Source organism: Bubalus bubalis, chromosome 23 (genome assembly GCF_019923935.1).
Source record: "Bubalus bubalis isolate 160015118507 breed Murrah chromosome 23, NDDB_SH_1, whole genome shotgun sequence".
Taxonomy (NCBI): domain Eukaryota; kingdom Metazoa; phylum Chordata; class Mammalia; order Artiodactyla; family Bovidae; genus Bubalus; species Bubalus bubalis.
In genome coordinates this window covers 43,493,641-43,506,804 of record NC_059179.1, presented here as the reverse complement: position 1 = coordinate 43,506,804, position 13,164 = coordinate 43,493,641, and the positions used below count along the sequence as shown (strand labels likewise).

General features: G+C 51.8%; 1 protein-coding gene across 2 annotated transcripts in view; it reads right to left on the bottom strand.

The window, feature by feature from the left end:
* Positions 1 to 13,164, bottom strand: part of GPR26 (G protein-coupled receptor 26) — a 30,296-nt gene that overhangs the window by 4,956 nt on the left and 12,176 nt on the right. The window lies entirely within an intron of this gene.

The following is a 13,164-nucleotide window of genomic DNA, read 5'->3' as shown; positions in this document are numbered from 1 at the left end:
TCTGATTCGGGAACCCAAGGTGATCTGAGAAACGCACTCAGGGTTTCATTGCATCCTGGCCACTGGGGCTAACTCTGCTGCTGACTTGCTCTGTGACCCTGGGCAAGTCATTTCCCTTCCTGGGGCTTGGATGTTTTACATGAAAATTGAGAAGTTGGATAAGATCATCTCTATGAACACTGCAGCCAGAAGAGATGGGATTCTTTGCTCCTAATCCTAGCTCTGCCTTCCAAGGGAGGTTGCCTGGGAGGAAGGGCTGAGAACAATTTTCCAAATATTCGGCAAAGCTCAAAGTATGTCTCGCAGCAGGGAAGAATCTGCTGGTGAGAAAGGCTTCTTCCCAGGGCTGGGATCTGGGAGCCCCTGACAATAGCAACAATAGGGGATGCCCTAACGTGACCTCATTCTTTAGGAGGAGGTGAGGGAAGAGGCGGCTTCTGTGTCAAAGGGGCTCGGTTCTGAAACCCATCCAACAACTCCATTCAACAGTGCTAAGGTCATGCTGTGAGGGAGTGACAGCCTTCCTCTATGTAAATGGAAAGAAAGTAAAATTGTCAGTTGCTCAGTCGTGTCCGACTCTTTTCGACCTTATGGACTGTAGCCTGCTCTGCAGAGTCTGTTCATGGGATTCTCCAAGCAAGAATACTGGAGTGGGGTAACCATTCCCTTCTCCAGGGGGTCTTCCAGACCCAGGGTCAAACTCAAGTCTCCTACATTTCAGGCAGGTTCTTTACTGTCTGAGCCACCAGGGAATTCCCTCCAAATCAGGACATTAATTCTTCTCTTCCAAATGTGTCCAGAACCTTTGGCCATATTTGGACATTAACCAGCATTAATAGAAGGTACGAAAGGCCACAGAACTGGGAGGGAGCTTGGAAATCATAAATTACCCTCTCCCCACCCACTGTCAAATGAGGAAATCAAGGCCCAGAGAGGGAAAGAGTTTGCCCAGCATCACACAGCAAGTCCGTGGTGGAGGAGGATCCACTAACTGTGCTCAGACTGGAATCTGGCATCTGTATCCTTCCTGGGAGGTGGGGTGAGGGAGGGGTCGGCAGGATGGAAGGCAGGGTGGCTCTCAGCATGGAGGGCTGCCCAGGTGAGAACCCAGGTACCGAAATCACCGAGCTTGGGCTGTAACCCTGTGTTGCCAACTTGAGTGATTTTCCTGAAGGCTTCTTTGGGTTTAGGTCATGAGGACGAGCTCAAGAAGGGAAGGAGGAGGAAGGACGCTGATGGGGTGAGATTCCCTGTTGCAATGATTCCCTTTTTGAACAGATCCTTGATGTCTCCATTCTGAGGCCCTTCTATCTGGCATCCTGTTTATGCCCTTGCCCTCCCATCCTGAGGGGAAATGTGGCCAATGTTCTGCTCCTCTCCTTGGAAGCCTGAATGGGGGAAAATGGAGCTGTTGGCATTTGGGAAATCTGTACTTTTAAGAAATCTATGTTGGGAAGTGATGAGCATAAGGGAACCAAAACCCCTGAGTCTAGAATTCACACCTAATAATAACAATGAAATAGCTGAATGCCAACGCATTGTTGCTATGCGATGCCCGGTTGCTTTTCCAAAATGTCTAGTTTTCTCCATATAGATAAACTCAGTCTGAGCATTTGAGCTCTCCTAGGAGAACTTATTCAGAGAAGGTGATGGCACCCCACTCCAGTACTCTTGCCTGGAAAATCCCATGGATGGAGGAGCCCGGTAGGCTGAAGTCCATGGAGTCGCTCAGAGTCGGACAGGACTGAGCGACTTCACTTTCACTTTTCACCTTCATGCATTGGAGAAGGAAATGGCAACCCACTCCAGTATCCTTGCCTGGAGAATCCCAGGGACAGGGGAGCCTGGTGGGCTGATGTCTATGGGGTCGCACAGAGTCGGACACGACTGAAGCGACTTAGCAGTAGCAGCAGTAGGAGAACTTATTAAGAGCCAAATAGCATCAAACCATCCAGCGAGATCAAAATTATTATTTGCAGGTTCTGTAGATTTCACAGAATAAAATTATTGAGGACAATTTAAAATTTCACCATTTAGATAATTAAGAGGTAAAATCTATTGCACTTGCTTCTCAGAGATTTTATGTCCAGTCTGAACATGCCTGGCTCAGTAATAACAACTCCCAGTTGCGTATCTCCTTTGGGCCAAATATGAGATATGCACACTCTCTAATCCTACAGTTACCCTCTACAGAATGGGTGTCATTCGTCCCACTTTACAGATGAGGAAATCAAGGCTCAGAGGGACTGTGCAGCAAGCCAGCATCTCCTCAATGGGAAGCCCAGTTGCGTCTAACTGCGACCCATGTCTTGCTTGGGTGCCTCGCTGGGATTCAAATCTCCGCCGATTGCACAGGGTGAATGCTGGGGTCCCTCCCAGCCCTGAGAACTCCCTTTCTGTGAAGTTGCTATGTGCCACCCAGCACTTCTGTCACCCCCGGTCCACACTGCACAGGACTTCTATTCCGAAAAGCCAGCATCTGGCCTTCACAAGGCCTCCAGGCAGAGATGCTTCAGATCAGCCTGGGCCTGGGCACTGCTCCCACAGGGCCCCCGGGAAAGGTGAACCTAGGACCTTCCATGACCAGATGTGCTGGCTGACCTGCTTTCTGGTTTTCCTGTGCGTGGGGACCCCCCCCCCCCGCCATGTGCCCACCGTGGCTGGCTTTGTTCTGTTCCAGCTCTGACAGTTCTAAGTCCCTACTGCTTTAGGGGAATGGGCAAGGGTTTCTATGTTGCTACAATTGCTTCTTTCTAATTTCATATCTGGGTAGGGGATGGCCACATGGTCCCCAGATGACCTTTGAGCAAGGGAATGCTCCAGAACGCTCCAGCCCGTCTTCTCATGCCAGGCCCAGTCACCTCCTCTGAACACCCTCCCCTCCAGAAAAGGGACATTATTATTCCGATCAGTCACAGTTTCCTCGTGAGCAGGGTCACCGTGTGCTCAATGTGGCCTGCCACGCTCTGCCTCTCCTCTCTGCTACTGCACCTGATGGATTACTGAGCTCCGCTCTCCTGCCCCCGCCCACAGGTCTGGCCCAAGAGCGCTGAGCTTAGGGGTTTTTGGCTCAGGCGTTAGTTAATTAGGGGGACTTGGTTTCCTTTTGCCCTAGCCCCCTGTTGTAGGTTGAACTGTGTCTCCCCAAATTCATAGGCTGAAGTCCTAACTCTCAACACCTCAGCTGCTGCTAAGTTGCTTCAGTCATGTCCGATTCTGTGCGACCCCATAGACGGCAGCCCCCCAGGCTCCTCTGCCCCTGGGATTCTCCAGGCAAGAACACTGGAGTGGGTTGCCATTTCCTTCTCCAATGCATGCATGCATGCTAAGTCACTTCAGTTGCGTCCGACTCTGTGTGATCCCATAGACGGCAGCCCACCAGGCTTCTCTGTCCACAGGATTCTCTAGGCAAGAATACTGGAATGGGTTGCCATTTCCTTCTCCAATCAACACCTCAGAGTGGAACCTTATTTGAAACCAGGCTCGTTGCAGGTGTAATCAGTTACAATGAAGTCCTGCTGGAGAAGGGTGGGCCCCTAAGCCCATGTGATGACCGTGTCCTTACAAAAGTGGGGAGTCTGGGCACAGATGCACGCAGAGAGAATGCTGCAAGATGAAGGCAGAGATGGGGTGATGCTTATGAAGCCAAGAGACACTAAAGATGGCATGTAAACCATCAGAAACTCCAGGGGGGCAGCGGGGAGGCCTGGAAGAGCACCCTGGCAGCTTCAGAAGGACCCACCCGGTTGACATCTTGATCCTGAACTTCCAGCCTCTAACTGAAGCTGCACAGTTCTACTGTTGAAGCCACTCAGTGAGTGGCAGCTAGCTACAGAGGCAGGGCTGGGAAACAGACCCACGTCCACTGAGGAGCCTGTGGGTGTGCAGAGGGTGTTAGGCAGGATCTGGTTGTTCATGGGCCCCTGGTCATAACACCAACATGGCACCAAACCCTTTGGAGCTCCTGGAGCCTGTGGGCACTGAGGGTCGACATTGGGGTCAGCAGAGGTCAACAGCTCCCGGAGCAGGGCACTGGCCCTTCCCCTCCAGGGAGAAGGGTGTTTTCCCTACAAAGCAGGGCTCCCTGCCCCCTGCCCCCACTGTCCAGTAAGCACCAAGGTGACTTTCCAGGTCCCGCCTGAGGCATGTGCCCAAGAAACCTCTGCCATCGGGCAGTGTGCCGGGGGAACATTTACACTTCTGTGCTTAGAATGCACATGTGCCTGTCCTGGACAACCTTGACACAGCTCCCCCAAGGAGCCCCTGGGCTGAGAGCGCAACAGCTGGGCGGCCAGTCAGGCTGGGGACTGAGGGGGAGGGGAGGTCAGGAGTCCGCTTTCCTGAGCATCTCGGGTGGCTCAGAGATGGCAGTGAGCCCCTGGGGGTCCCGGGGCACAGCCTGGCTGGGGTGGGAGGTGTGAGATGCTGCAGGATGTCGCTGCTGACAAGTCGGAAGCTGAGTGTGGAGATGGGTGTTTATCTGACTCAAGGTGACCCAGAGCAGACACCTGTGGCCCTGACCTACCTGCCTGTCCCCACCTCTGGATCCCCTTTGCTCTGTATTTGTTCCGGGGGACCCCTCCAGGGAGCATCTCCCCTCTCTGGGCACAAGGCCCTCTGGTCCGGGTCCCAGGGAGGTCTCTGTGCTGGCTGTCACAGCAGAGGGCTGACAGTTGGGAAGCCGCCCCCTCGGCCTTCACCCACAGGGCTCTCAGACCCCATCTGGCAGCCTGGCCACCCTGGTCCCAGGAGGAGGATGGAGGTACCCTTGCCAGGACTCCTGGGCAGTCTCCAACCTCCCCCCTCCCAGAGAAACCAGTGTCTCAGCTCTGCTCGATGACGGGAATCTGCAAAGTAACTAAATTCTGGGGGAGAGAAGAAGACCAGTAACACCAGTAATCCCAGACCCAGCTTCTCTTCTGGGTCCTCAGAGGCTCGGGGCTTCGACAGCCACTTTCACAAACAGGGTCTCAAGTCCCCCTGGCAGCGTCCCTTGCCCTTCACACGACAGGGCAGGACATGAGGCAGAGTGACAGGCCGAGGCCACATGGCCTGGGCGTGGGGGGTGGATTTAAACCTGGACTGTGGGTGCCTGGCGGCACCTCCCAGCTCCTTGAGTCAGTTCTAGGGTGCAGAAAAGGCCTTCACGTTCAACCCTTGAATTTAAAGTGGTAAATTGGTGCACCCTCTTCACACTTCCATGATATCATCTCTCCGCCACACACACTCACACACACATTCACACATACACACACTCACACACACACACACACACTCACACACACATTCACACACGCACACACTCACACACATGCTGTGCACCAAGTGCAACACGGGCCACAGAACATCCTTTGGGAAGCAAGCCTGGTGTCTTCTCAAGACGTCTGGAGAATCTGGTCTGTGTATTTGAAGATACGTAAGTAACAGGCTGGGCTTCCCTGGTGGCTCAGCTGGTAACGAATCTGCCTGCAATCCAGGAGATCCAATCCCTGGGTCGGGAAGATCCCCTGGAGAAGGAAATGGCAACCCACTCCAGTACTCTTAACTGGGAAATCCCATGGACAGAGGAGCCAGCCTGATGGGGTACGCTCTATGGGGCTGCAAAAGAGCTGGACACGACCAAACAACAAGCTGAGCTTTAAATGTTCATGAGCCACTAGCAGGGAAAAGGCCTTTGATTAATAGAATATTAACACTGGGCATATTAAAGCCCTCTGCTGTCATAATTCCATGATTCTGAAAAGCCACAATAATGCTGCTGTCGGATCCACAAAGGCCTCGAGGCCCCACTCCGATGATCTGAGATAATCATAATTACTTGTGAGCATATATCGCTGGGGAGACAATAGCCTTACAAATGCTTCTAAAAAGTGCATTTTAATTCCGAAAAGTGTAATTCGAGTTTCTGGATGAGAATCCATTGCAGATCCTCACATCCTGCTCACACACTCTGCAAAAAGCCAGACTTGGCCCACTGGGGCTTTTGGTGTAAGTGTGTGAATAGAAGGCAGTGACCCTTATTAAGAGTGAGGGTTGGGGGGACTTCCCTGGTGGTCCAGTGGTTAAGAATCTGCCTTCCAATGCAGGGGACATGGATTTGATCCCTGGCCAGGGAACTAAGATCCCACACACGACACCTTAAGATCCCATGCCACGCCAGGGCAACTAAGCCCATATGCTCCAACTACTGAGCCTACATATTGCAACTAGAGTTCATACACTGCAACAGAAGATCCCGTGTGCCACAACTAGGACCCAACGCAGCCAAACAAATAAAAAGAGTGAGGGTGGAGGTTTCCAATGTGTTCCTCTGTCATCTGACATGCCCCAAAATGCAGGTGCAAGGGGCTTTTTGGTTGGTTGGTGCAATGTGGGAATCTGAGAGGTAAGGATGCATGGTCAGCGCGGGGCCACCCACATCTGCTGATGACTCCAGCTGCCAGTAGTGATGACCTCTGGGCCCGACTCCAGGTCCGCACAAGCTGCTGTCAGTCTGGTGGGAGGTCAGAGGTGACTCCATGCAAACACTGCTGCTTCTACTGAAAGGACTCACTCACCAGCCTGGCGTTTACCCACAGGAGTCTGGATGTTTAGGTTCACGCCAAGATGCCTGGGCCTAGAAGTTGGATCAAAAAGCCTGTGGACAAACATTTCTATATTTTCAGCACCTGGTCCACAGGCTTTGGAGATGTAACATGGCCACAGGGCTAAATTTTTGCCAACAGGCTTGGTACTGGCCTTGAACCCTTGGATCTGCCAGTTGCTACTGCTATGGCCATGGGCCACTCATCTCACCTTGTTGACCCTCAGTAAATGGGGATTCTAGCACTCACCTTGAAGGAGAGCTGTACAGGGTAGGTATTGGTATATCCTGGCTACATTATAGGTATTGAATAAGTGATCAGTCAGTTCAGTTCAGTTCTGTTACTCAGTCGTGTCTGACTCTTTGTGACCCCATGAATCCCAGCACACCAGGCCTCCCTGTCCATCATCAACTCCCGGAGTTCACTCAGACTCACGTCCATCGAGTCAGTGATGCCATCCAGCCATCTCATCCTCTGTCATCCCCTTCTCCTCCTGCTCCCAATCCCTCCCAGCATCAGAGTCTTTTCCAATGAGTCAACTCTTTGCATGAGGTCACCAAAGTACTGGAGTTTCAGCTTTAGCATCATTCCTTCCAAAGAACACCCAGGACTGATCTCCTTTAGAATGGACTGGTTGATCCAACAGCCAGTCCTTGCAGCCCATGGGACTCTCAAGGGTCTTCTCCATCAGCACAGTTCAAAAGCATCAATTCTTTGGCGCTCAGCCTTCTTCACAGTCCAACTCTCACATCCATACATGACCACTGGAAAAACCATAGCCTTGACTAGACAGACCTTTGTTGTCAAAGTAATGTCTCTGCTTTTCAATATGCTATCCAGGTTTGTCATAACTTTCTTCCAAGGAGTAAGCGTCTTTTAATTTCATGGCTGCAGTCACCATCTGCAGTGATTTTGGAGCCCAAAAGAATAAAGTCTGACATTGTTTCCACTGTTTCCCCATCTATTTCCCATGAAGTGATGGGACCAGATGCCATGATCTTCATTTTCTGAATGTTGAGCTTTAAGCCAACTTTTTCACTCTCCACTTTCACTTTCATCAAGAGGCTTTTTAGTTCCTCTTCACTTTCTGCCATAAGGGTGGTGTCATCTGCATATCTGAGGTTATTGATATTTCTCCTGGCAATCTTGATTCCAGCTTGTGCTTCTTCCAGCCCAGCGTTTGTCATGAATAAGTGATAGGTATGGTTATAAAGGGCCTTCCCAGGTGACGTTAATGGTAAAGAAATTGTCTGTCAATGCAGGAGACATAATAGACGAGGGTTCGATAACTGGATCGAGAAGATCCCCTGGAACAGGAGATGGAATCCACTCTAGTATTCTTGCCTGAAGAGTGCCATGGACAGAGGAGCCTGGAGGGCTACAATCTATAGTGTCACAAAGAGTCAGACACAACTGAAGCGACTTAGCACACATGCCTGGTTATAGAGACTCCACATCCTCCAATAAGGAAAGTCTTGAGAATCTATTTGGAGACTTGAGTGGTTCTTAACCGAAGAATGGTGCTTCCCAATCTGAGACAGTTATCAGGCAGATGTGAACAGACTGGGGATAAGGAGAAGGGATCCCCCTCCCCGCCAGCTGGACCTTCCTGATCAGCTCAAATCGGGGGCAGATGTCATAGCACAAGCCCCTTCTCTTCTTGATGTTCTGATTCTGCTAGCTCCCAGCGTTTCCCATGGCTGATCTAACATCAACCCACAGGCTTGCACATGTCTCCCCCCATAAGATTGGAGGGGGAGAAGTAGCAATGCAGGCTGCTTAGACGGAGGTTGTCCTTGTGGAGTTACTGGAAATAGTAGTATCTGTATTGACGGCTCAATGAGGGGTTTAAGTACCACTCGAGCAACTTGATCTTAATCATCGCAGAAGCTGCAGCTTTGTGGTTCTGAGTGGGTCATGGCACCAAGTGTCTTCCTATATCCTCTGGGAGGAAGGAGAAGCCTCCATGCAGGGCAAAGGGACCCACAGGTGGGCTTTGGCTCCAGGCAGACCCTGGCAGGAACCCTGGCCGAGTCACTCACAGGATTGGCCTCAGAATCCATCTCAACAACTGTGCTGGCTTGCCACGTGCAGTGGATCCCAATTGGCCTGAAACCAGCGCACTCTCCCTGAACGAGCGGCTGCTAGAGAAACTACCATTTCCATAACCCATGGCTCTAGGTTCTCCATGGGGAATCATCTGCAAGAAGTTAAATTCTCAGCTACATTTCAGAGCAGAGCCTGACTTCGCTTCTGAGACCAGGGAGATTATGTCCATACTCGGAAACCAGCTTGGGAAGAACAGCAGAAGAATCAACTGCCACCAAAAATATGAGAGGCCCTGATTCCGGTGCTGGGGATGGTCGGGAGTACACTATGAGGGAGGCCTCGCATGGGTTATTTTATGCATTCCTTCCTAGAGTCTGACTTCTCCCCACAATGAGTGTGCAGTTCTCAGCCCTGACTCAGTGTACGATGGGAGAGTTTGGGTCCAGCTCCTTGGAGGTGGGGGTCAGAGCAAATTCTGCCCCACCCCTGGTCTACCCCATCTCACCTGTTTTAGCAGTTCTGCTTCCCCGGCACGGGAAGTGTAGCTCAGGTGTGACCCTGGACTTACCCAGCACACAGCTGGAGCCCAGAAGGTCCCCTGCACACGATGAGCAAGTTCACACGTGCCCCTCTCCCTGGGGTGTGCTGGGGCCCCTGCTATCACAAAGGCTAGGCCCCTCGTGGGAATCTCTTCTGTCTTCAGTCATGGAAGCGGCATGGGGGTAGGGCGTGGGCAGGGGAAGGTGGTTCCAAGATGGGTGTCATTTCAAGAGGATTAGCCACAAGGATCTGCCGGCCACAAAGCCCCTACCGTCACTCTGTGCTGGGACCTGACGTCCCCTCATTCAGACCCTTGAGGACTCCTGCCTCAATGCACTTGACCCACAGAGAAAGCCACTGATTTGGCCACTGTTCATTCTTGCCTGTCTAGACGAGCAGTGCCGAGCAGGGCGCTGGACAGGGCAGGAGGCGTTCTGAGCACTCTGGCAGCGCGGCCAGAAGGACCATCCCAGGAACCAAGGTGTTCCTGCTCAGAAAAGAACGATCTAGAGGTAAAGGGGACGAGGGAGCTGGGAGTAAGAACACAGGTGTGCCTGGACCCCAGAGTCTCTGGCTAGAGGCCAGCACTGTCTGACAGAAGAAGAAGGTGAGTCCCAGGTGTGAAAAGAAACATGTGAAGTTCTGTTAACTTCAAACCTTATGTAATTCAATATATCTAAGATAGCACCATTTCACCATGGAATTGATATGAAAAGTTTTAACTCTACATATATTGGTGGTTTAGTAGCTGGTCGTGTCTGACTCTGGCTACCCTGTGGACTGTAGCCCACCAGGCTCTTCTGTCCATGGGATTTTTCAGGGAAGAATACTGAAGTGGGCTGCCATTTCCTTCTCCAGGGGATCTTCCTGACCCAGGGATAGAACCTGTGTATCCTGCATTGCAGACAGATTCTTGACTGCTGAGCCACCAAGAATCTCATATATATATATATATATATATATATATATATATATATATACACACACACACACACACATATATGTGTGTGTGTGTGTGTGTATATATAATATGTATGTGTGTGTGTAGTCATGCTAAGTCTTGGAAACCCAGCATGCATGTCATACCTATGGCACATCTCAATTTGGACAAGTCATGTTCAAGTATTTCAGTGGGACCCATGGCTGGTGGCTCCCCTGTGAGGATCTAGACCTGGCCCCCGCTGTCCCTTCTGCTGGGATTTTCCCCCTGCATAGCCACGCCCACTTCACTCGCTCCTGCCTCAAAAGTCTGAGAGGCTTCCCAATCAGATGCCCCGTCATGGCGCTCCATCCACGTGGGAGGGCCGTATCTACAGGGTCGCGCCCCCCTCACAGGACGTCTCCTGCAGAGCCCCACCAGGCCATGCCTCCCCTGCAGGTGTCCTTCATGCTCTGCACAGAGAAGGTGCTGGGGAAACGCGTTTCAAAATGAAATGACCGGATGTTTGCATGTTTTGGCTTTTCCAATAGTCATGTATAGATGTGAGAGTTGGACTATAAGGAAAGCTGAGTGCCAAAGAATTGATGCTTTTGAACTGTGGTGTTGGAGAAGACTGTCGAGAGTCCCTTGAACTGCAAGGAGATCCAACCAGTCCATCCTAAGGGAAATCAGTCCTGAATATTCATTGGAAGGACTGATGCTGAAGCTGAAACTCCAATACTTTCATCCTTTCCACCTGATGTGAAGAACTGACTCATTTGAAAAGACCCTTATGCTGGGAAAGACTGAAGGCAGGAGGAGAAAGGGATGACAGAGGATGAGATGGTTGGATGGCATCACCGACTCGAGGAGTTTGAGTAAACTCTGGGAATTGGTGATGGACAGGGAAGCCTGGTGTGCTGCAGCCCATGGGGTCACAGAGTCGGACGCAACTGAGCTGACCTTGCATGTTTTCTGAGCTTGGTTTAGGATGGTTCCTTTGTGCACACAGGAAAGTCAAGGCAGTGGCTGGATGGGGTGGTGGCAGTGGGGGTGGGGGAGGGTTTCGCAGAGGTTTCCTAAGCATCTCTTTTCCTCCCCTGTAAGTTGCCATCTGTCCCCACAAAAGATGAACAGTTTTATGAGTGTTTTTTAAAAGTCCAAATGCACCATGTCCATTTGGAGAGAACATATTGAGTTGTGAACTGACTGTCAATTTCACTGAAATGGTTTTTTTTTCTGGGCACCATTAGAGGGAAGCAAGCTATAATCAGAAAAAAGGAAAATTTTGTGGGGAAATGCGATTAAGCCAGGGAAAAATCCAATAGCTTAAATTTGGAGCTGAATTACCTATTGTCCTCTGAGGGTTCAAGTTCACCTCATTAGCCTACAAGTCCCCTTTACTGTGGGAGCTAAGAGAAGGGGCATCCGCATGCCCTCCCTTCCTGATTCATCTCTCCCTGCTCTATCTAGGCCCCTTTAGTTCACACGCCAGCCAGTCCCAGGCCAGGAACCGTGGCTGGTGCGGTAGGTAAAGAAGGGAGGGTGGACACATCCAGACCAAGCCCATGACACACACGCTCCCCGGGCTTGAAGCCCTTGAATGCTTACAACAACCCTAAGGGGCAGGCACTGCTCACTTCTGGTTTATAGACAACAGGTTGGAAGCTCAGAGAGGCAATATCACTGGCCCAAGGTCACACAGCAAGCAGGAAGTAGAGGAGCTGGAGTTTGAACTCCAGAGCCCAAGCTGACAAACCCTGCAGCCCACCCTCGGAGAGCAAGTGAAACCTACTCTCCTGTGTTTCTGCCTGGGGTTCGTGTCCCACAGAAACCCGCATCTCTGCAAGTTCTGACGTCCTGGCTAGACATGGCAGACCTACACCGGGGGCTCCCACCCAGGGGTGGTTCTGGTCCCCAGGTTGCCTAGATCTGTCAGTGTCTGGAGACATTTCTAGTTGTCAAAAGTGGGGAGCAGGAGGGAAGAGGTGCTGCTGGTGGGCAGTGGTAGATGACAGAGGGGCTGCCAACATCTCACGATGCACAGGACACCCCCATCCACAACACAGACTGTCAGGAGGGCTGAGGTCTCGTGGGTAGTTCTAGAAGGTAGAACTGATGGATCTGCTCTGCTCAGGACAGACTCATCCAGAGATCTGCAGGCAGCCTGATGTCCTATGTTTAAAGTGAGAGATAAGCCCACTAGCCTTCCCCCAGAGGGAGCGGCTACCACAGAAAAGACAGTGAGAGATGCTTTGGGCTTGTGCTGTCTGGAGAAGAGAAGACAGGTGCTGCTGAGGGGGAGCCCAGCTCACTGTCTGCCCATCAGCAGGGCCCCGGGGACAGACGTCCTCCTGGACTGCAGAAAGCAGGTTTGGGAGTGTGGGTGGAACTATGGGGAGCCAGGCTTCAGCTCAGTGTGAGGAAGGACAGGGAGAGACAGAGGGACCTGGGCACAGTGAGCCTCTCCTCCCTGGAGCATCATCCCTCTCTGGGGGATTGTGAGGCAGGGCATCCTTTCCAGGTCCCAGCCACCTGAGGATGCAGGAAGGTGCTGGGGGATAATCGGGGTGCTGAGGGATGCTGGGAGATACAGGGGATGATGAGAGATGCTGGGGGATACTGGGGATGCTGAGGGATTCTGGGGGATGTTGGGGGATACTGGAGATGCTGAGAGGTCCTGGGGGATGCTGAGGGATGCTAGGGGATTCTGAGGGATGCTGAGGGATGCTGAGAGGTGCTGGCGGATGCAGGAGGATGCTTGGGGATGCTGGGGGATGGTGAGGGCTTCTGAGGGATTCTGGGGATACTGAGGATGCTGAGGGATGCTGGGGGATGCAGGAGGATGCTGGGGGATGCTAAGGGGATGCTGAGAGATAATGGGGGTGCTAGTGGATACTGAGGGATTCTGGGGATGCTGAGGGGAGGCTAAGGGATGCTTGGGGATGCTCTCTCTTTCACACACACACACACACACACACACATGCACATGCACACAAAACCCTGCACAGCTCCTACTCGCCAGGTTCAACATCCACTTTCCAACAGAACATCAAAATCCTTTCTGTTTTC